Consider the following 24070-nt stretch of genomic DNA (forward strand, 5'->3'; position numbering starts at 1 on the left):
CACAATGGCCTACTTTTATGTCCCAAGATATGACCTCGTCATAAACATTGGTCAAAACTGTTACAGAGTATTACTTATATCTCATTTTAAACAATACTTCTTCGATGCTGTCTGTGAGTTTTAATTTAAATGTTCTTTTATCATGCTTATAAACAGTGTTTCTTAGTATAACTTCATTAACAGATACCCCTTCTTAGCTGAAAGGGGTGAACAAGAAAAGTAAAGAAAACAATAATAATATTATCAATTTGCAACTTTGTTGCTGAAAGCTTTTCATAGTTTGTTGTAAATAATTAGATAATGTTTTCAACAAAAGTATAAATATTGAACAAAACCAATAGAACGTTTCAATGAATGTTTAATTCAGCATTCCTTTTTTGGTCTACAACAAAGGCAAACAGTTCGATATACTTGTACAAAAATCCATTAAAGTACTTTCATGTTCGTTTAATATTTTTATTTCAAATATAACGTAATGTTGTGTGTTACACAAACAAATATCAATTAGCTTACGTTGTTCTCAGCATACTTTATTAGATTGAGTTAATTCTAAACCATATTTTCAAAAACAAATCAAAAAGACATTCTGATATATTTACAAAATAAAAGTATGATTTTCTTCTCGCTAATACCAAATAGAAATGCATAATTTGTCACAATGGGTATAATTTTTTCCCAATTATAAAGAAAATGAAAGCTACCAGACAACTGAAGCTAGTCAAATGGGATTCGGTTTTCAATTAAACAGGGAGCATATTAACTGGAAGGTTTCAGGATGTTATTTAACTTTTGTTTCTTTTTTATGGACACTGAATGCAGAGCTGCTTTCCAATTTCGCCTTAGCACATCACTTGAGGTTCAAAGCCAAACACCAGAGGTATAAATACTGTTATCTTTTATTGGAGAGTAACGGCATATAAAACAAGAAGCTGTTGTATGATGAGAAAATTTCCACAGAGACCAAACGACATAGAAGTCAACGAATATAGGTCACTATACGGTTTAAAAAGTGATACCGTATTTAGATTGAAGTATTATTGTAACATTATAAAATATGTAGATAATTTGGAGTTTTACAAACATAAGTATTTACTGAAATCACTTCATTCTTCCAAGCACCAATAAAAGATGACATTATCAAGCAGTTAGTAAAATTTATATTTTTTAACAATACGATACTACATAGCAAATATATAGAAAGTTTAAAGATGTTTCAAATTTTGTAATATTTATTTGACAATGGTTCTTTCTTAACGATAGGTTAAAAAAAACATTGGAGATCGTAAAAAACAGATGAAGGCCAAAATATTGATACAACTATGTATTTGGTGATGATTTTGTCTTAATTTTTGTGTACACACATTTTTGCTTTGATAATATCGTATCAGAAATTTTGTATCCTCTTTTTTTGTTTTTGTTTAAACAACAAGATATATAGTTATAAGACAGAGGACCTTGAATTAAAAGAGTTGAAGACGAATCCGCTTCAGGACGATAATTTGGGAGATAACAAAAAGAAGACGGGTGTGGAATGGCTGTTCCGTTTGAAGAGAAAATCAAACCTTTCGTCTCTTTTTCATATATTTTAGTAAAGGCAAATTATTACGTTGCTTACGTTAGCGTTCTTACAAGACATCACTGAGTCTTTGTACAAAAACAATTTCGAGTAATGCTTCTGAAGAATCGTGTTCTTAGGCACAGGAACTCGGGTGCATTTTTCATGTATATTATTTACCTTTGCATAACAATAGTAATACATAGTTCCCCTCATAGTTCTTATATTTATTTTATAGGCTAATAAAATGAAGAACTCAAATTACGCCTAGTTTATCGTCAAGTAAACGTTTTTCCCATATTCTTTTTCCATATTCTAGTGAATAATGCATTAGTATAAGCTGGTTCGTACTTAATGTGTATTGATTTCACATTATTGAATTGCCCTTATTGAATATTGTTAAAACGATATACCTTATCATGAACAATTAGTTTAAAAACTTATAGGCATAACATAATCCTGATAACATACGAAAATGACAAAAAAGTTTTTCGTGAAATAAATGTTCAAAAAAAGAACATAGAATTGATGAATTTTTTGGATCAAGAATTGCAGATGCAAAAATCCGGTCTTGGCTTCAGAAGAATGACTGCAGAGACTTGGTATTAAAACATTAATTAGCTCAATTGTTTTGAAGTCAAGTCGTATACATGTTCATGTAAGATGTTATAGCTTTTTGAACAATACCTCTTCCACTATAGGCGATTATTCCTATTTGCCTTATAATCAACTGTTTGTAATAATATGTATGAAACGTAAGAATATTTGGTTGTATATGACTTAACATGATAAAAATAAACATAAACTATTGTGCAGTATCTTTTGTATGTATTTAACTCAAGCTCGTAGATATACAGATAAATATACCTTGTAAACATGAATGGCGATTTACTTTGGTTAACACGATTTGTGGAAACGGTAATGCAGGAAGCGAGAATAGTCGAATAACTTTGTAGTCGTCCAAACTAAAAGTGACAAGTAAACACGAAAATCATTTCAGACGGCTTTTATCAAGATAAATATGAATAGTCATGACAGACAAAATATAGATAGACACTGAAAATCTATAAAAATGAAGGTTATAATCTGTGTTCTTCACAACTGTAAATCAAAACAAGGAAGTTGTTGTTGTTATCCGGTATTTGTGTCGCCGTATACGGTATCGTTGTTTGTCTTTGCCGTGGAGCAAAAAGATAAGGTATTTTTTGTTTTGTATCTGTATAAGATATAAGAAGATGCGGTAAAGTGCAATGGGTCAACTCTCTATCCAAGACACTAATTGTTAAAGTAAACCATTATAGGTCAAAGTACGGTCCTCAACACGGAGCATTCAAACCGAACAGCAAGCCATAAAGGGCCCCAAAAATGACATTATTAGCCTTAACATATGTACTTATATGGAATGTAAGAACATAAGTATACGGGACACCTGCTGCAGTGGACATATTTATTTTTCTCCTTAAGAATTCCAAATTATATAGAATTAGTTGAAACGTTGGTTTTATAACATTTCTGTATTGAACAAGAAAAATACTCTTGCTTTAGTGAAATAACGTTGATCCTATATAATTTTCACACAAATTAGTGTATAATTTAGCTGCTGACAAATCAGATTTGGTAACAAATTTTGTCCAAACTACATGTAAATCAAATAAAAGCGTACGTGTAAATTTATGTTGAAGAAACCATCGTTTATTCCTTGCGATCATCTAAATATTATATTTCGTAGTTTGAAATATTCTGACCTCGTGCATTACCGAGGTGAGATTAATTGTTGAGATGCACATCTAGTGTACAAAAAAAACCCCGGTACTGTTAATTTATAGTACCACTGAGACAATACCTCTGCTGGTAGACTGTTAGTTTCCGAAGATATCACTAGTCCAATATATTGTGACGTCTTAAAATACGTATATTGTTTTATTGAAATTTTATGTAATAAAAAAATCAAAGAAAACATTAAGTTTCAGTGCTATTATAATCCTTAGTGTAAATGTACGTTACACAATAACAAAATAAATTTTAAATGTGTAAGTACTGTAGTCTTTCATTTGGTGGGTATTTCCTTCTGTGTTCTGTTTAAGTGAAGCATATAATTGTTAAAATCTACTTTAAAAAGGTAAAGAATCTCCATAAAATTATCAAAATATTTATCTATTTGTTTGTGAAACATGTAAAAACAAATAATTGAAAGACCTTGAGTAAAACGTTTATTATAAGATGTTATTGCTTAATGAATAATATATTTAAATCCCTTATGATAGAAAATAAAATAAAACGTACACGAGCACTTGAAATAGGTTATTATTTACAACAAAAAAGTTTGGGTTTCACTAATTACTATCAATTTGGGTATAAGCACGAAGCATTCGTACTGATTGATTGATTGTTTGTTGCTTAACGTCCAGTGGCAAATATTTCATGCATATTCAGGACGAGAACAAGTTCACAATAAATACAATAGGTAGGTCTACTGAAAGCAACGTTTAAAAAGTCCTCCGATGACAACTCGTAATTGCAGTTACGATCATCACGTTTACACCAGTATTAGCAGTATTAAATTGAGACTGGAAATATGATGCGAATTTATGTATCAAAGAGACAACAACCAGACCAAAGAGCAAAAACCAACCGAAGGCCACCAATGGGTCTTTAACCCAGCGAATTTTTCGAAGGCGTGTTTCATCTGGCCCCAAAAGAAAAAAATGTATACTAGTTCAGTGATAATGTAGGCCATACATACTCCAAATGTTTGATAGGTTCGAGATTATAAAGAATCATAATAAACGTTGGATTTATAACATTTCAGTATTGAGCAAAAGAATTATTCATGTTCTTATATTTCAATATTTAATAGGTGTGTATAACGTTAGCTACTAACAGATGAAATGGTTTAACCATGATTCTTAATTTCAATCGTTTATTGGAGGCGATCTTCTGAATATCAACTTGGAAATGTTAGGGCTTTTAAGTTTCAAATATTTTGGTCTACAATAAAAGAAATTGTTTGCTGAAATGCACAACAGGGTCGAAGGCGCTACTAGTAGACTGTTAGTATCAACAGCCCATTGGCAAGTACATAGGTATTGTTTCGTTTGAATAAGTTGTAAATAGAAAATCTTGAAAATCAATTCAAATTAAGGATTGAACATTTATCCACCTCAAGCATACCTTTGATCCCTTATATAATCAAAAGATGTGGTATGGTTGCCAACAATTACTATGTACTAACTCTTTTATTTAGTTCTTGATTTTTGCTATATGTTTGGTCAGTTTTGGTATTATCAGCTCTTAGACAAGGTTGTTGATTATCAAATGTGTCACTCTCGAGCACAACTGCAAAGATACGTATTGTCGAAAAGCGTAGCTGGCGCAGTATAATTGGTATCTTTTTAAAATACTATTGTAAACTCTGTGGTAGACGCACACGAGACAATATCGAAATAGATTATAAATACTTAAGTAGTCTTTCAGTTTTTCAAATTTTGCGTTCAACTTCAGAAAAATAATAAGTCAGGCTTAAAATTGTACTTTACAAACGAAAAGAATCTCGATAAATTTATCAAAACATTAATCAACTTCTTTATGAGATATGTATACATAATGAATTGAAATACATCAAGTAGAAAGTTTATTATAAGTTAGTATTGCTTTATGAATAACCGACATTTAAATTCCTTATGGGACTCAAGAAAAAACGTACATGAGCACTGAAAATGGTTTATTATTTAGAATGAACGCCCCCTAAAAATCTGGGTTTCCCTAATTACTGTCACCTTGTGTATGACCATGAAGCATTCGTACTAAAAGCTTCGCTTGAAAAGGTTTCCCATGATAAACTTAGGATTCAATGTAGTATAAAAATGGAAATTCCACTACAAAAATAGAATAAAATGAAATAATGTTATTACCAGAAATCTCCAATAACACGTTAAAAGATATGACAGCCGAAAGTGCGAGATCACAACCCACTTACACAATTCAAGCAAATCAGGTCACTTATCAGCTTTCAATAATGGACATCCTAAATGGTTTACTGGTGAAAAATATGATCCCTGGTCATCTCCCATTTAGTATTTTATGGTATATACGCACAGGCTAAGAAGGTGTTTTGTTTTCAAAGTTCAAATTGATGCCACGTTCCAAGAGATGTCCATATCATGCTGACGGAAACATTGCAACAACTTATTAAGGGTCTGTATGTGGTCTATTACAGCCATCCAGCATACTAGTACCACTATTTTCCAGTGTCAGGTTAAATTTCCGCGCCTTCGGCTGTCGACCCACGTTTCATTGCCTACCTTTTTTGGTTCAATGTTAATACAACATCGGTCGTATGAATATTGGCCACTGAACTCAACGTATAATACTCAATATTGGAGAAATTTCTTACATCTTTCAATAGTAAGGGCATCAATAATGACATACTCACTAATTCGATTTAACGATCCTTTCTTCCAACGATAAATATGAATAATATAATGGACTATCACAAGTCATGCCAATTTTATGGTGAAACTTAAGGAAACATGTAAGGAGTATTAAACATCAAGATATCATACGGATCTCTAGCTTGGACAGGTACAGAAACCAATTGATAATGGTCTTCATCTTAGACAAACGAAAGTTTCATAAAAGAACACACTAAATGGTAAAATAAGTACAAGAAGATACTTCTCTCTATAATGAAAATAGAAAAGGTAACAAAAACACAAGTTCAAACAAACAAAAAACTATATAAAACCACTAGACCTATAGTTTGTATGTACGTATTAACAACAGCTCGATTGTTCTCCTCATTATTTTCACTTTAACTTTATATAGTTTAAAACACGAAATAATGATAATAATGACGTTTCCTACCTGCTATATAATATGTCCATTTATGTCATAATCAACACCACTATATGATATTTACACGCCAATAAATAATTAATGAATTCATTACGTTACCTTGAAGGAGTCCATTGTTCTACCAGTAAGTATATACCTAGTTTCAAATTTATTGATTTATAAATCCTACGCGTCTACAGTTCGTAAGTCTTAATGGTACAAACAATAAAAATAAATTCAACTTACTGGAGCGTTTGAATTAAACTTTTGAAAGGCCTATACCCGGATTTTAAAACACGTTTATTTAACCGACCATATCTGTTTTCTTATATTGTTGTCAAAACTTTGTTATCGATTCAAAATTGAATTTTAGAAGATTTGTTTTGTTTTTGTTTGTATATCCATAAATTAGGAAACGGGAATAGTCTTTTCATTATATTAAGCAGTTTCGTTTCCATTCATGAATGCCTCGACATTAGCAATCCCGTCAATATATTTTTTTAATAAACGAATGCATAATACTGCGGGAAATTAGTTTATGAATTACATGTAATCGGCTTAGAAACTGTTCTGGTTGAAGCAAATTGTATACACTCTTCTTCAAATATATATATATATTCAAGTAAGGATGCTTTATCAGATCACACCGTTAAATTTTGTTATGTGAAATATAAAAATAAGGCTTCATATCTGATAAATAAATTATTCCTTATGGTCATCCGCCAAAGTGTTTACCATGATTAAGAATTTAATTTGACCATATTGTTTTGTGGCTATACCCGGACCCGGAAGACCTGGCGTAGATATAAATATTTAAAATCCAGTTAAACTAAATGTTTGAATGATCTATATAGAAGATAGATTTGTACATCTTAGATCATAAATAGATAACCTATTTCAACTATGAATTGTCAGGAAAAATAATATAGAAAACAAACTAAACCAGAGGGTAAATTTTAAAATGTTAAGTAAACGCCATATATCATTGGTAGAAACACGTATTGAACAGATTGTGATGTGGATTATCAAAATATAAGGGTATTTGAGATGGTTGTGTATCATTATTTTTAAACAAACCAATTCCTTTGGCATATAGATACACTATATATTACGTAAGGCATACGTGAAAACGGAACAAATTGTTACATGAACAAGACGCCAGTACCAATGTTTTGCTGGTTTATGAAAAGAAAGCATTTGCTAGTTGATATAGTTTCAGGGGCAAACAAAGTGTACATTAATCGCCCAAAGTGATTCTAGTCTTTGGGCTACCACAAGTTGTTATAAAACCTGTTGCCGTGTGCATACATTTCAAAGATTATGCTAAAACATGAAGTTATCTGCGAATCTTACAAAATATTATTAGAATAGAAAGTTTATAGAATTGAATTAATCGTTGATATAACCTATATTGATCTTTCAGTCGTGTTTGCTTAAGCAAGGCTTTATTAAAAACAGTTTTATAATGTGGATTATGTCAGTAAAAGGCCAAGAAAACTTCTAAACCAAACATGATAAGACGATTAGTTTCATATGCCTGTTTATAAAAGCCGTGATGTTTATGTCTCCTAAACAACGTAATTAGTTCATAAGTCCCCATATAGTAAATATTACATGGAACTGGTGGAATAATTCCTCTAAAGACATGAGGCTGTTACGATATGGCTCTACATACACACATATAACGGATTTTGATTTGATTTTGAATCGCGTCTTGAGGGTTAATTAATGTCTCAGTGAGCATAATTTTGACTTGCACTATCTCCTAAAAAGTTAACTTTAATATGGGATATGACATACAAAAGCAGCTTACTCAATCGTGACTATTGCATAATATAAATATAACTATAAAGTATAAATAAACTATGTAACTAACCTCTTTAAATTGCAAGTCCGTATATGATAGAAACTTTATCTGCATATGAGTCTTTTAAGAAAATTGATTTAATATTTATCACCGTGTTAGAACAGGTAATTTGTCACGTGATAAGAACAAACATTTTTATTTATTTACACTCTTTTGTTAACATCACAATGGGTGGCGTTATGTATTTGTTTTTTTAATTAAACTTTTATTATTTTGTTCTAAATTCCTTTACTCTTAATATAATTGCTATATTTTCAAATAAATCGGATTTGCATTTGATTTTAATCCCTTTGCCATAGTTTTATAGCGTAATATAATGAGCGTTTAATATACAGAAATATATTATAGAAAATAGTCGGTTAAATCAGGGAAGTAAAATAAAACATACCACTTCCATGGTTAAACAAATATTTGTAAAAAAGCATGACCAAAGATTTGCAAAATTACTATGAAATAGATTTTATATTATACAAGCACAGTTTTCTTGAGTGCAATCTTAAATCTCTGGTCCCTACTTATATTGTTAATCATTGTAAAGAAAGTCATATAGAAACTGAAGAACAGATTGAAAAGCAAGTGATAAATACATGTGCAGGATTCTGTTATTATATGTACATATTTTCAACAGGGCCCTCAGTCATCAGAGCCTATTGGCGACTATCTGTACGACAGAAGCAATTACATACACAGAAAAAAACAAATCTGTTAAAACACGATTCATTGTATTGCAATATAAATCCGGGGACACAAATACACATATATTGTTCACTATATCAAATACAACTTTTTCTTAAAACAATCGTGAACAAAGAGTCTCTGTATCATCTACCGTTAATATAACCGCTAGAATAATCCTTTTAACAATTGTACACCATATGAATTCAAAACTGAAACAGTTTCAGAGATGTTTTCCGCTTGCTTTACAAACAGGATCAAAACTCTTTTTAGGATTGAGATCATTTGGAATTCGAAACTGCACCACAAGGAAATAGAGGATTTTTCGTATTCATACCAATTGATGAAAAACGCATAGTTATAGATCTATTTGTATATTCAGGTTGCACTATAATAAATAATTCTTCTTATATGGAAAAAGTATATAATGTACAGCACAGATCAAGTAATGAGAAAAACATTTAGTTAAGTAATAAGAAAACATGTATTTTCTTATTAAAAAGTTTAGAAAACTGAAGCTGTGGTACTTCAGAAGATATTACAACAACTTATTATTGTATAATTCTGGTGTAATGGAATTAATCTTTAGTTTAAACGTATTCTATTGTTCAAAACAAGTGGAATAGACACAAGTTGTTCAACTAAGTTCTGTCTTCTCCAAAATTCTTCAAATGAATCTTTTTTAGAATTCCATAGTAGAAGTCAGTTTGGAAAATGTTGAACGTGTATGTTATATGAGGAAGGAAGTATACTTCTAAGAAAATCCGGAATACGAGCAAGTTTTAAGCTATCCAAATCCATGCGCTCTAGGAATTGCTATACATCTGATTAGAAAAGAAGGCATGAAGTTTCCTAATGCATCCTGGAGGAAAAAAGTACATCAAACTCGACATAGAATTCGTTAAGGGCTACGTCAAAACCGCTGACATACACAATATAGAGATCTAGCTTGAAATAAAAAAAAAAGACAAAAATATAGCCACATCTGCATGCTGACAAACAAATACTGCAAACTACAAAAATGAATGGTTTCAGTCTCGTTTGTCTCTCTAAAATCAACGTTACTAGCTATAGTTCACACAATCAGTAGATGCATATCTACCAATCATATTCATAATGACATTTGTGTGAAACATTTTATTGAATGCCATAAGAATTTGTGAACTTTATCTAGTGTCTTTTGTAAAAAAAAGTTTTTACATGTGAAATGCCTAAGATATAGTTACCAATCAAATGATGCTTGCGAATAGGTTACCGGTTGAAAATTGATTGGTAAGAAATTGACAAGGGCTAAATAATATATACAAACACCATCACTATCTACCCTAAATTGATTCATAATATTGATATTTGTCAAGCTCAGATTACGCAAATATTTTGATAAATGTATGGCAATGTTTAACAATTAAAAAGCAGAGTAGATTAGTTTCTTAAAAGCAAGTTCAACACCTGCATAACCTCAATTTAAACGTATATCAATGATAGTGTTCACAGGACAAAACAGTTCTCTCTTCATTATTAGTTCAAAAATGAGCCAAACAAGTTTTATAGAACAAAAACTGATGGTCTCAGTCGGGATTATTTTTGTCTGATCCAAACAATGTCGATTTTTGCCGTTGTTTGATGGTCAATATTTGAAGACATCTTATAACGAACACGTTCATTAATACCACTTTTAAAATTTTGACAGTAAAGAAATCTTATTTTAAATAAAAATTTTACCATGCTTCAAAATTTCTCTATTAGTGTAGAGTTCCTCGATATTGCATTTAAATAAACGAGTTATTGGAGTACACGTCAATAACAGCCACCAAAGACAACAATAACCATAAGGCACCATGTATCGACATACAGCCTTCAACAATAGACATCGCAGGTGTCTATGCCATATATTCAACAATAGACATCGCAGGTGTCTATGCCATATATTCAACAATAGACATCGCAGGTGTCTATGCCATATATTCAACAATAGACATCGCAGGTGTCTATGCCATATATTCAACAATAGACATCGCAGGTGTCTATGCCATATATGCAACAATAGACATCGCAGGTGTCTATGCCATATATTCAACAAGAGACATCGCAGGTGTCTATGCCATATATTCAACAATAGACATCGCAGGTGTCTATGCCATATATGCAACAATAGACATCGCAGGTGTCTATGCCCTATATTCAACAATAGACATCGCAGGTGTCTATGCCATATATTCAACAATAGACATCGCAGGTGTCTATGCCATATATTCAACAATAGACATCGCAGGTGTCTATGCCATATATTCAACAATAGACATCGCAGGTGTCTATGCCATATATTCAACAATAGACATCGCAGGTGTCTATGCCATATATTCAACAATAGACATCGCAGGTGTATATGTCATATATTCGACAATAGACATCGCAGGTGTCTATGCCATATATTCGACAATAGACATCGCAGGTGTCTATGCCATATATTCGACAATAGACATCGCAGGTGTCTATGCCATATATTCGACAATAGACATCGCAGGTGTCTATGCCATATATTCAACAATAGACATCGCAGGTGTCGGTGCCATATATTCAACAATAGACATCGCAGGTGTCTATGTCATATATTCAACAATAGACATCGCAGGTGTCTTTGCCATATATTCAACAATAGACATCGCAGGTGTCTGTGCCATATATTCAACAATAGACATCGCAGGTGTCGGTGCCATATATTTAACAATAGACATCGCAGGTGTCTATGTCATATATTCAACAATAGACATCGCAGGTGTCTTTGCCATATATTCAACAATAGACATCGCAGGTGTCTGTGCCATATATTCAACAATAGACATCGCAGGTGTCGGTGCCATATATTTAACAATAGACATCGCAGGTGTCTATGTCATATATTCAACAATAGACATCGCAGGTGTCTTTGCCATATATTCAACAATAGACATCGCAGGTGTCTATGCCATATATTCAACAATAGACATCGCAGGTGTCTGTGCCATATATTCAACAATAGACATCGCAGGTGTCGGTGCCATATATTCAACAATAGACATCGCAGGTGTCTATGTCATATATTCAACAATAGACATCGCAGGTGTCTTTGCCATATATTCAACAATAGACATCGCAGGTGTCTATGCCATATATTCAACAATAGACATCGCAGGTATCTATGCCATATATTCAACAATAGACATCGCAGGTGTCTATGTCATATATTCAACAATAGATATCGCAGGTGTCTATGCCATATATTCAACAATATACATCGCAGGTGTCTATGCAATATACCAAGCTCCTAATCGTCTCTTAGATAGTCTGTAGAATACAAAAATTGCGGATTACACAAAACTATCAAACCTACCATCAACACAAAATTTCGAAATACCCAAACCATTAAGACATGAGATAAGAAATCTGATAAGGAAGGATAATCTCGATCAGGGAACAAACAAAGGGTATAGTACGAACATGCAATAAAAAAAACTGTCTGCAATAGTGTAAGACATTTACACAAAGCACACTCATTTTTTTTTTCTTCTAGCTCATTTTCATTTGTCTTCATTATAGATCTATTTCTTATCTCATAGTCATATTAAAATAAAATCGACTGTCATATTGTCATAAAGCATGTTGTCTCTATGTCCTTATACATTCTCATACATAATCAATACTATAATGGCATTGTAAAGCCAGCATCAATAATTAATTAATGACATCCTTTATTTCTTTCATCGTAGATTTCAATGCTGTAACTGATTGTAACGACCAGGCATAGATTTTGATATAAAACATCGATGAATAGAACTGTGATATCGGACTTGAGACAAGAATGAAGTTTGCCATTCATATTTACTTTAGATTTGACAAGGAAACGAGCTCAAACAAAGCAAAATCTAGTCGATAGCTGTCCATAAACAGAGAGTCGTATAAGGTCAATTGTAAATGTCTTCGAATGGTTTTGTCAGAGGACGAACATTCGTATTAATTTCAAAACAAAACAATTGTCACCAGTATAACAAGATAGATATAATACGGTTAAAAAGGGTATAGTATTTCCTATTGAAACACAAAGATTCAAATGTACGCAATATACAGGTTATATCAGAAAGTAAGAAGGGAACCAGATGGAATGAGAATAAAGAAAGTACCATTATAGCATTCTAAAAATTATACCGTTAGCATTCATCATGGTAGTTTTACGGGTGGTTTCATAGAAGATGGCTATACAGCTGCTTTTAAGACATGACAAATGCGAAATAGTCTTTGGATGCATACTAAAATCGTTGGATAAAGACTGTGAAATGTGGGTCAAAGTACTATGAACATATTGTAAATAATGTTAAATACAATACACTGTATAAGCTACAGCAGTGGTGGTAAATATGACAACTACTATACAAGGGCAGTGTAAAATTCTTGTATTTCCAAAGATATCTATAAGTTACAAAAGCCTATAAGGGTCACATAAAAATTTCATAATTACGAGATAAATATTTTTTTTTGTGACCCTAATAGGCTTTCGTAATAAGTCGACTTTCATAAATATTTAAAATACGTCAATAAGAAACTGAAAAGCAATACTGTTAAAACCAAATCGAATATTGAAAGTATGAGTCTAACACTAATAAAAAATGAAATAAGGATCAATTATTCAACAATTATAAGTAAAGTTTATATATAAATGAAAAAGAATTATCAACATAATAAAATATACATACCTTACAGGTGATAATCCAGGTGATTGATACGGACCAATGTCGCAGAGAGTGAACAACTACTATAGTGATTATCTATCAGCCATTTATTGAGTTTTTAAGTGTTAGTAAATAAATGAATTACTATCGAATATTCAGATATAACTTCAATCACCACAGGTTAATACATTAAAACAGTTTGTCTCATCAGGCTTTGACAGAAACATCGAAAGAGACAAAGCATGTGCAAATGGAAAATACGTGTTCAACTCCCACAGTTGGTCTATAAATGCACCCAGTTACAAACGTGGTTAAAAGATATAGGGTACCAGTAAGTTTTGGAGAGGTTTAAATGCTGTTAATGGAGAAGGCATACTTCAAAATATGTGACCTCAAAGACAGAACAAATAATCAAATACTCAGACAATAATAGCTTTTTTGCAGTATGTGTGCTGCTCATCGTTAAAGGCCGTTACTTACTTACTTAATCCTCTTCGTGCATACTTGCACATGAGGCCACTACCAACGCCCTCCACTGTTGCCTGTCTTGTGCCTTTCTTTCGGCTTCTCCCCATGTCATTCCCATGGCTCTTAGTTCGCTTTCTATTGTACGTCGCCATGTCTCTTTAGGTCTCCCTCTCTTTCTTTTCCCCTCTGCTGGTGTCCAACGAAGAGCTATCCTTGTGATGTCATGTTTGTCTTTCCGTAGAACATGGCCTATCCATTTCCATCGCCTTTCTTTAATTGCAACTCTGATGTCTCGTTTTAAGGTTAGGGTGTATAGATCTTTATTACTGATGGTTTTTGGCCATAAGATCTTGCAAATTTTCCGAAGACATGTATTGTGGAAGATGACAGTTTGTTGAAGTCAGATTGTTAAAGGCCGTACGGTGACCTATATAGATGAAGCATAGAATTATAAGTCAAAGAAACACGGACATACACAATCAATAACCATGTATAATGTATAACATCCTCAAGTTAAAAACTAAATACTGAACATCACGAACCCAACCAATAACCGGGGAGTGAACATACCGATAATGTATAACATCCTCAAGTTAAAAACTAAATACTGAACATCACGAACCCAACCAATAACCGGGGAGTGAACATACCGATAATGTATAACATCCTCAAGTTAAAAACTAAATACTGAACATCACGAACCCAACCAATAACCAGGGAGTGAACATACCGATAATGTATGACATCCTCGAGCTAAAAACTAAATACTGAACATCACGAACCCAACCAATAACCGGGGAGTGAACATACCGATAATGTATGACATCCTCAAGTTAAAAACTAAATACTGAACAACACGAACCCAACCAATAACCGGGGAGTGAACTTACCGATAATGTATGACATCCTCAAGTTAAAAACTAAATACTGAACATCACGAACCCAACCAATAACCAGGGAGTGAACATACCGATAATGTATGACATCCTCGAGCTAAAAACTAAATACTGAACATCACGAACCCAACCAATAACCGGGGAGTGAACATACCGATAATGTATGACATCCTCAAGTTAAAAACTAAATACTGAACAACACGAACCCAACCAATAACCGGGGAGTGAACATACCGATAATGTATGACATCCTCCAGTTAAAAACTAAATACTGAACATCACGAACCCAACCAATAACCAGGGAGTGAACATACCGATAATGTATGACATCCTCGAGCTAAAAACTAAATACTGAACATCACTAACCCAACCAATAACCGGGGAGTGAACATACCGATAATGTATGACATCCTCAAGCTAAAAACTAAATACTGAACATCACGAACCCAACCAATAACCAGGGAGTGAACATACCGATAATGTATGACATCCTCAAGCTAAAAACTAAATACTGAACAACACGAACCCAACCAATAACCGGGGAGTGAAAATACCGATAATGTTTGACCTCCTCAAGTTAAAAACTAAAGACTGAACACCACGAACCCAACCAATAACCAGGGAGTGAACATACCGATAATGTATGACATCCTCAAGTTAAAAAATAAATACTGAACATCAAGAACCCAACCAATAACCAGGGAGTGAACATACCGATAATGTATGACATCCTCAAGTTAAAAAATAAATACTGAACAACACGAACCCAACCAATAACCGGGGAGTGAACTTACCGATAATGTATGACATCCTCAAGTTAAAAACTAAATACTGAACATCACGAACCCAACCAATAACCAGGGAGTGAACATACCGATAATGTATGACATCCTCGAGCTAAAAACTAAATACTGAACATCACTAACCCAACCAATAACCGGGGAGTGAACATACCGATAATGTATGACATCCTCAAGCTAAAAACTAAATACTGAACATCACGAACCCAACCAATAACCAGGGAGTGAACATACCGATAATGTATGACATCCTCAAGCTAAAAACTAAATACTGAACAACACGAACCCAACCAATAACCGGGGAGTGAAAATACCGATAATGTTTGACCTCCTCAAGTTAAAAACTAAAGACTGAACACCACGAACCCAACCAATAACCGGGGAGTGAACATACCGATAATGTATGACATCCTCAAGTTAAAAAATAAATACTGAACATCACGAACCCAACCAAAAACCGGGGAGTGAACATACCGATAATGTATGACACCCTCAAGCTAAAAACTAAATACTGAACATCACGAACCCAACCAATAACCGGGGAGTGAACATACCGATAATGTATGACATCCTCAAGCTAAAAACTAAATACTGAACATCACGAACCCAACCAATAACCGGGGAGTGAACATACCGATAATGTATGACATCCTCCAGTTAAAAACTAAATACTGAACATCACGAACCCAACCAATAACCAGGGAGTGAACATACCGATAATGTATGACATCCTCCAGTTAAAAACTAAATACTGAACATCACGAACCCAACCAATAACCAGGGAGTGAACATACCGATAATGTATGACATCCTCGAGCTAAAAACTAAATACTGAACATCACTAACCCAACCAATAACCGGGGAGTGAACATACCGATAATGTATGACATCCTCAAGCTAAAAACTAAATACTGAACATCACGAACCCAACCAATAACCAGGGAGTGAAAATACCGATAATGTTTGACATCCTCAAGTTAAAAACTAAATACTGAACAACACGAACCCAACCAATAACCAGGGAGTGAACATACCGATAATGTATGACATCCTCAAGTTAAAAAATAAATACTGAACATCACGTACCCAACCAATAACCGGGGAGTGAACATACCGATCATGTTTGACATCCTCAAGTTAAAAACTAAATACTGAACAACACGAACCCAACCAATAACCGGGGAGTGAAAATACCGATAATGTTTGACATCCTCAAGTTAAAAACTAAATACTGAACAACACGAACCCAACCAATAACCAGGGAGTGAACATACCGATAATGTATGACATCCTCAAGTTAAAAACTAAATACTGAACAACATGAATCCAACCAATAACCAGGGAGTGAACATACCGATAATGTATGACATCCTCAAGTTAAAAACTAAAAACTAAACAACACCAACCCAGCCAATAACCATGGAGTGAACCTACCGATAATGTATGACATCCTCAAGTTAAAAACTAAATACTGAACAACACCAACCCAGCCAATAACCATGGAGTGAACCTACCGATAATGTATGACATCCTCAAGTTAAAAACTAAATACTGAACAACATGAACCCAACCAATAACCGGGGAGTGAACATACCGATAATGTATGACATCCTCAAGTTTAAAACTAAAGACTGAACAACACTAACCTTACCAATAACCGGGGAGTGAACATAACGATCATGTATGACATCCTCGAGCTAGAAACTAAAGACAGAGCAACACGAACCCAACCAATAACATGGGAGTGAACATACCGATAATGTATGACATCCTCAAGTTAAAAACTAAAGACTGAACAACACGAACCAAACCAATAACAGGGGAGTGAACATACCGATAATGTATGACATCCTCGAGCTAAAAACTTAAGACTGAACAACACGAACCCAACCAATAACCAGGGAGTGAACATACCGATAATGTATGACATCCTCGAGCTAAAAACTAAATACTGAACATCACGAACCCAACCAATAACCGGGGAGTGAACATACCGATAATGTATGACATCCTCAAGTTAAAAACTAAATACTGAACAACACGAACCCAACCAATAACCGGGGAGTGAACATACCGATAATGTATGACATCCTCCAGTTAAAAACTAAATACTGAACATCACGAACCCAACCAATAACCAGGGAGTGAACATACCGATAATGTATGACATCCTCGAGCTAAAAACTAAATACTGAACATCACTAACCCAACCAATAACCGGGGAGTGAACATACCGATAATGTATGACATCCTCAAGCTAAAAACTAAATACTGAACATCACGAACCCAACCAATAACCAGGGAGTGAACATACCGATAATGTATGACATCCTCAAGCTAAAAACTAAATACTGAACAACACGAACCCAACCAATAACCGGGGAGTGAACATACCGATAATGTTTGACCTCCTCAAGTTAAAAACTAAAGACTGAACACCACGAACCCAACCAATAACCGGGGAGTGAACATACCGATAATGTATGACATCCTCAAGTTAAAAAATAAATACTGAACATCACGAACCCAACCAAAAACCGGGGAGTGAACATACCGATAATGTATGACACCCTCAAGCTAAAAACTAAATACTGAACATCACGAACCCAACCAATAACCGGGGAGTGAACATACCGATAATGTATGACATCCTCAAGCTAAAAACTAAATACTGAACATCACGAACCCAACCAATAACCGGGGAGTGAAAATACCGATAATGTTTGACATCCTCAAGTTAAAAACTAAATACTGAACAACACGAACCCAACCAATAACCAGGGAGTGAACATACCGATAATGTATGACATCCTCAAGTTAAAAAATAAATACTGAACATCACGTACCCAACCAATAACCGGGGAGTGAACATACCGATCATGTTTGACATCCTCAAGTTAAAAACTAAATACTGAACAACACGAACCCAACCAATAACCGGGGAGTGAAAATACCGATAATGTTTGACATCCTCAAGTTAAAAACTAAATACTGAACAACACGAACCCAACCAATAACCAGGGAGTGAACATACCGATAATGTATGACATCCTCAAGTTAAAAACTAAATACTGAACAACACCAACCCAACCAATAACCAGGGAGTGAACCTACCGATAATGTATGACATCCTCAAGTTAAAAACTAAATACTGAACAACACCAACCCAGCCAATAACCATGGAGTGAACCTACCGATAATGTATGACATCCTCAAGTTAAAAACTAAATACTGAACAACATGAACCCAACCAATAACCATGGAGTGAACCTACCGATAATGTATGACATCCTCAAGTTAAAAACTAAATACTGAACAACATGAACCCAACCAATAACCGGGGAGTGAACATACCGATAATGTATGACATCCTCAAGTTTAAAACTAAAGACTGAACAACACTAACCTTACCAATAACCGGGGAGTGAACATAACGATCATGTATGACATCCTCGAGCTAGAAACTAAAGACAGAGCAACACGAACCCAACCAATAACATGGGAGTGAACATACCGATAATGTATGACATCCTCAAGTTAAAAACTAAAGACTGAACAACACGAACCAAACCAATAACAGGGGAGTGAACATACCGATAATGTATGACATCCTCGAGCTAAAAACTTAAGACAGAGCAACACAAACCCAACCAATAACATGGGAGTGAACAAACCGATAATGTATGACATCCTCGAGTTACAAACTAAAGACTGAACAACACGAACCCAACCAATAACATGGGAGTGAACATACCGATAATGTATGACATCCTCAAGTTAAAAAATAAATACTGAACATCACGTACCCAACCAATAACCGGGGAGTGAACATACCGATCATGTTTGACATCCTCAAGTTAAAAACTAAATACTGAACAACACGAACCCAACCAATAACCGGGGAGTGAAAATACCGATAATGTTTGACATCCTCAATTTAAAAACTAAATACTGAACAACACGAACCCAACCAATAACCAGGGAGTGAACATACCGATAATGTATGACATCCTCAAGTTAAAAACTAAATACTGAACAACATGAATCCAACCAATAACCAGGGAGTGAACATACCGATAATGTATGACATCCTCAAGTTAAAAACTAAAAACTAAACAACACCAACCCAGCCAATAACCATGGAGTGAACCTACCGATAATGTATGACATCCTCAAGTTAAAAACTAAAGACTGAACAACACCAACCCAACCAATAATCATGGAGTGAACCTACCGATAATGTATGACATCCTCAAGCTAAAAACTATAAAGACAGAGCAACACGAACCCAACCAATAATCATGGAGTGAACCTACCGATAATGTATGACATCCTCAAGTTAAAAACTAAAGACTGAATGAACAACACCAACCCGACCAATAACCAGGGAGTGAACATACCGATCATGTATGACATCATCAAGTCAGAAAAATAAAAGACATCCATCTGAAGAGTTAAGCCTTTTTCAACTGATTTTTTATCGTTCGTTCTTATGTTGTACTGTTATGCCACTGTCCCAGGTTATGGGGGAGGGTTGGGATCCCGTTAACATGTTTAACCCCGCCACATTATTTATGTATGTGTCTGTCCCAAGTCAGGAGCCTGTAATTCAGTGGTTGTCGTTGGTTTATGTGTTACATATTTGTTTTTTGTTCATTTTTTCACATAAATGAGGCTGTTAGTTTTCTCGTTTGAATTGTTTTAAATTGTCTTATCAGGGCCTTTTATAGCTGACTATGCGGTATGGGCTTTGTTCATTGTTGAAGGCCGTACGGTGACCTATAGTTGTTAATGTTTGTGTCATTTTGGTCTTTTGTGGCTAGTTGTCTCATTGGCAATCATACCACATCTTCTTTTTTATATTGCAAAAGTGTTAACAGCAAAACTCATGACATGAAGACCAAAGTGACGCGTGTCATTTTTTTGGTTTTTAAATAAAAGATGAAAAACTAAAAAAAACTTAGCTGCTACTTCACAGTGGTGCAACAAAACAAATTTAAATAGAAAAATATGTAATTCAATAAATTAAAAAAAATGTAATACCTTAAAGTCATACGAATAATCAGTCACAAAATCTAAATGTACAAAAGCAATGGGATTCCTGCAGATTAACTCTACTTGGAATAAATTTCTCTATTGATCTTAATGAAATTGAAAATTTAAAATATGAACCAAGATTATAGAGATTGAAAATACAATCAAAATTTGAACAAACGAAATACTATCCCCATTGACAAAATAACAGTTATTAAATCACTAATAATATCGAAAAGAAATCATGTATTCCCATTCAATACCTAGTCCAAATAAAATAATACTCAAACACTTTATTGACAAAATATTCGACTTAATATGGAATAAGAAACTAGATAAAGTAAGAATAGACATTTTGTCACAACTACACTGTGCATGCTTGAATATCACATTAAAGGTTTGAAATTTTAATATGGATTAAAAGGATGAGCAAGATTAATTCAAAACTTGTGAAGCTTATTCTTTTTTTGTAGACATATATTTAAAACATAAATATTTTGAAATTACAATCGCTAGGCCCTTGGAAAAAGTTGATTTGGAATCAATTTTATTTTTTACCAAGATTGGATAAAAACAGGTGTGTGGCTGAATGACAGTTTGAATGAATAATGGAAATTCCTGATTTGTGAAAAACTTAATGATGCATATGCTATATCAAAACTAATTTACTTTCATATCAAGGTGCCATTTCTGGAATAAAAAACCATTTGAAGGATATATATTTATATCATGTTTTAATAATTTAGAGAAGGTAAAATGTCAAATGTCAGATATGAAAATATTTCTTTTAAATCTCTAAAAGACCCAAGTGGATTTGATTACTATTTCAAGTATACTACATGTATAAATATTTAAAAAAAAAGTTGCATGTTAAATTGTCAATTAGAAGAATATTAATGTATTGCCTTATATGTTACAAAGCACAAAAAATACAGTGGCTTTTATTAAGAAAAATACAAGAATGTTATGGAAAAAGTATTTCATGTTCAAGATCAAGCTTCAAAACACTATTGCATGCAGGTTTGGAGGACGTGTGAAGTTAGAACATATTATATTCCAAATTATCTAGTTCATATACATCCAGACTTTGGGAAGACTTCTGGATTTATATAAATATAGAAAAAGAACAAGTTTTATTTGTTTGGTAGTGTAGAGAAAACTGATAAGATGATAACAAATATTTTTTTAAACACATGTTTAATGATGATAGAGACATATTACAAGAGGAACATAAATCTGACCTGAAAAAAATATTAAGAGGCAAACTTCCTATAAATAAAAAAAAACCATATATATATTTTAATTTTTAACAAAAAATAAATGTAGGACAGAAAGCTGCTGGAATCCACAAACTCCATTATTTACATTACAACCACCAGTGTAATACATCATATTAAGATATGTATTAGCTTCCAAAACAGAAACCTTTCTTATACTTTTTTTAAATGAGTGAAACTTTTCTTTAGCAAGTTGTTTATATAATTGTATGTCTTGACTTTGAACAATATTTATATCTGTAGATAATTTAGATATTTTGCATAAAATGTATGAATTATATGTCTCTGTGCAAATAAAAGAATACAATAGACATTTGAAGAAATCATTAACATGTCTGTTAGCCTCAATGGTAACATACTGTTAACATTTCATTGTCACAATTATTTTTTTTTAAATGCCAAATTATAATAATGTATAGCATATTGATTTCAATGATTGTGTCAAGAGTTACTGAATTTTACAAAATTCTGTACTCAGAATAAGAAATACATTTTTCATAATAAACTTACTCTTATGATAAATTTAGTGGCAATGGAAAATCATTTTAAGACTCTCATAAAATGAGACTAAAAAGGAATAATTTTACATTCACTTCATTTGAACATTAGGTGTATAGTTGTCTCATTGGCAACCATAACACATCTCCTAACTTATTACAGATGATGACCCATAGTTGCTAACTTCTACATCATTTTCATCTCTGGAAGATACATGTCTCATACAATTTACCATATCTTCTTATTAGGTATCTGCTCACCATAGTGCTTTTTCAAACTAATCAGATTACATAACTTCAATTACTAATACATTTTACTTTGGTTGATCAGATTTGTATAGACTTTAAAGAAACTGTCAATTCTTTTTTTTATATCTGAACTTTGCAATCTTTATGTAAATACATGTAGTCAGTTAGTATTGAATTTTAAATCTTGAAAGAAAAAGAGTGATTTAAATTTGTGATAAAATCTTATTTTTGTTAAAACTTATCATATTTGTTTTCAATTTATGAAAATGAAATATTTCATAATAATATCTGAAAATCTCATTTTCATGGTCTAAGATTTTCTCTTGGTAAAATTTTGATTATTAATTTCTTTCTTTTTTTCTCTATGAAGATACTCCACATAACTCTGATACATGTAAATGTAATAAATGACTTACATATAAGTGATTGAATTTTCTGGTTCAATGTATCAAAGGGGTGCATGCAATAATATTCATTTATGCAGAAAAATATAAGTGAACACTTGTATATCCTTGATTCTTATTTTTATATTTTGTGAAATCATTGCATACTTCATCTTAGAAAGGGAACATATAAAGCTTATGACCATAAATATTTTTCCTTGGGTGCCAGAGGAATAAGTTTGGTAATCCTCAAATATGACTCTTCAAATGATAATGTAATGGACACTCTCACTTTGTATTATAGTAAGGGTGGTAACCAACACTTTCACTAAAATTAATTTGGCTCGTTTAATTTTCATTAAATTTTGACAAAGTATTTACTTTGACCCTTTGAAAAAAATATAAAAATTTTAAAAAAATTTGAACCAACCATTTTATCAGAAAAATTACACTGGTTACATAGTTTTGATCATTGAGAAGCTTAATTAATATTCCCTTAACAACACAATGTAATTCAAACGTTTACCTGATTTTACAGAGTTATATATCTCCCTGTAGTGTTAGGTACCACCTTAAGACAATGACTGCATATGCCTTTTCGTTTGAAATTTTAGGAACTAAAAGTTTTTGTATGATGTCAAAAGTTTTATATTCTATTAAACTAAAACATGTAAACTATGCAAAAGTTTAAAAGTCAATATACCATGACTGAGGACATGGGTCAAATAATCTCTATAGAAATGATATGTGCCAATGTTAATACAACTGCAGCAGCATACCAAATATCATGGATCTACTTCTTCTGGTGGTTCACAACAAACTTGACCTAATCA

General features: G+C 33.0%; 1 protein-coding gene across 7 annotated transcripts in view; it reads right to left on the bottom strand.

The window, feature by feature from the left end:
• Positions 1-13914, bottom strand: part of LOC134685570 (uncharacterized) — a 32339-nt gene extending 18425 nt beyond the window's left edge. For 2 of the 7 annotated variants that reach the window (XM_063545417.1, XM_063545384.1), the window contains exon 1: positions 13658-13914. The gene's annotated coding sequence lies outside the window, so the exon portion shown is untranslated. Of the gene's footprint in view, positions 1-6418; positions 6440-6508; positions 6631-8264; positions 8375-13657 lie in introns of those variants that run through there. The other 5 variants (XM_063545407.1, XM_063545374.1, XM_063545427.1 and 2 more) reach the window with 3 other exon arrangements.
• Between the last annotated feature and the right edge of the window lie 10156 nt (positions 13915-24070).

The sequence above is a fragment of the Mytilus trossulus genome, chromosome 1 (assembly GCF_036588685.1).
Source record: "Mytilus trossulus isolate FHL-02 chromosome 1, PNRI_Mtr1.1.1.hap1, whole genome shotgun sequence".
Lineage (NCBI taxonomy): Eukaryota > Metazoa > Mollusca > Bivalvia > Mytilida > Mytilidae > Mytilus > Mytilus trossulus.